The sequence below is a fragment of the Trachypithecus francoisi genome, unplaced genomic scaffold (genome assembly GCF_009764315.1).
Source record: "Trachypithecus francoisi isolate TF-2019V2 unplaced genomic scaffold, Tfra_2.0 Lachesis_group12, whole genome shotgun sequence".
In the NCBI taxonomy this organism is placed as follows: domain Eukaryota; kingdom Metazoa; phylum Chordata; class Mammalia; order Primates; family Cercopithecidae; genus Trachypithecus; species Trachypithecus francoisi.
In genome coordinates this window covers 17,724,252-17,726,486 of record NW_022681457.1, presented here as the reverse complement: position 1 = coordinate 17,726,486, position 2,235 = coordinate 17,724,252, and the positions used below count along the sequence as shown (strand labels likewise).

General features: G+C 37.6%; 1 pseudogene; it reads left to right on the top strand.

Annotated features, from left to right (window-relative positions):
- The first annotated feature begins 977 nt into the window (after positions 1-977).
- Positions 978-1,870, top strand: LOC117093374 (annotated as a pseudogene).
- Positions 1,871-2,235: the final 365 nt, after the last annotated feature.

The window sequence follows — 2,235 nt, the reverse complement described above, 5'->3', positions numbered from 1 at the left end:
TAGATACTTAGGTTGTTTCCATGTCTTGGTATTGCACATAATGCTGCAATGAACACAGAAGGGAGATATCTTTATAAGATAGTGATTTTATTTTCTTTGGTTATTTGCCCAGAAAAAGGTTTGCTGGGCCATATGGTAGTTCTATTTTTGATTTATTTAGAAATCGCCATACTGTTTTTCATAATAATCGTACCAGTCTTCATTTTTGCCAACAGTGCACAAGAGCTCCCCTTTTCCACACCCTCACCAACATTTATCTTTTGACTTTTTAGTAGCCATGCAAACAAATATGAGGTAGTATCTCATGATGGTTTTGATTTGCATTTCCCTGATTAATTATGTTGAGCACCTATTCATATCCCTTTTGGCATTTTTTTTTTTTTGATATTCTTTTGAGAAATGTCTGTTCAAGTCTTTTGCCCATTTTAAAATCAGCTTATTTGTTTTACTGCTATTGAGTTGTATGAGCTCTTTATAAATTTTGGACATTAACCCTTTATTAGATATATGGTTTGCACATATTTTTCTCTATCTGTAGGCTGCTGTTTCCTTTTGTTGATTGTTTCCTTTGCTGTGCAGAAGGTTTTTGGAATGATGTAGTGCCATTTATTTATTTTTGAATTTGTTACCTGAGCTTTTAATGTAACATCTAAGAAGTTATTGCCAAGACTTATATCCAGGAGCTTTTCCCCCATATTCTCTTCTAGGAGTTTCTATAATTTCTAACCTTACATTTAGGCTTTTTATCCATTTTGAGTTGTTTTTTGTGCATGGTATAAAATAAGCACCCAATTTCATTTTTTTTGCATTTGGAAATAGTTTTCTCAGAACCATTATTTGAAGAGACCACTATTTCCCCATTGTGTCCTCTTGGTGCCTTTGTCAGAAATTAGTTGATTGTAGCCATGTTACCTACAGAGGGGTTCAAATGGGTGCTATTGTGGATTTGTGTCATAACTTAAAGGGAAACTTTCGAAATGTCCAAAGCCCTTGATGTCCTGCAAATGAAAGAGGAGGATGTTCTTGAGTATTTTGCTGCAGGAACCCATTTAGGTGACAACAACCTTGACTTCAAAGTGTAACAGTACATCTATGAGAGGAAAAGTGATGGCATCTACATCATAAATATGAGGAGGACCTGGGAGAAGCTTCTGCTGGCAGCTTGTGTCTTTGTTGCCACTGAAAACTCTGCTGATGTTAGTGTCACATCCTCCAAGAATACTAGCCAATGGGCCTTGCTACAGTTTGCTATTGTCATTGAAGCTACTCCTATAACTTGCTGCTTCACTCCTGAAAACGTCACTAACCAGATCCAGATGGTCTTTTTGAAGCCATGGGTTCTGATGGTTACTGAGCCCAGGGTTGACCAACAACCTCTCATAGAGGCATCTTATGGTAACCTGCCTACCATTGCTTTGTGTAACACAGATTCTCCTCTGTATTATGTGGACATTGCCATCCCATGCAACAACAAGGGAACTCAGTTAATGGGTTTGATGTGATGGATGCTGGCCAAGGAAATGGTTTGCATATGTGGCACCATTTCCTGTGAACACCTATGAGGGGTTATGGCTGATCTCTACTTCTACAGAGATCCTGAACACCTTACAAAGTAAGAGCAGGCCGCTGCTAAAAAAGCTGTAACTAAGTAGAAATTTCAGATTGAATAGACTGCTTCAGCTCCTGAGTTTACTGCTACTCGGCCTGAGGTTGCAGACAGGTCTGAAGGCATGCAGCGCAGGTGCCTTCTGTGCCTATTTAGTAGTTCCTTGCTGAAGACTGGAGTGTTGAGCCTGCCATGGAAGACAGGTCTGCAGCTCCCACTTCTCAGGCCACTGAATGGGTAGGAATGACCACTGAGTGGTTTTAAGATGTTTTTCCAGACTGCTAAGCAACACAAAAATAAGGTTGATGGAAAATAATCATCAGTTTCTTATAAAAATTTGGTTGACTGTATATGTTTGGATTTATTTCTGGGTTCTCTATTTTGTTCAACTGGTTTATGTGTCTGTTTTTATGCTAGCACCATACTGTTTTGATTATTATACCTTTGTGATTTAATTTAAAATCAGGAAGTATGATGCTCCCAGTTTTGTCTTTCTTGCTTAGAATTATTTTGACTATTTGGAATTTTTTATGTTTCTCTACAAATTTTGGAATTGTTTTTCGCTACTACTGTAAAGAATACCATTGGGATTTTTCCAATTTCATTGAATTATTTATTTGTGTTTTTGT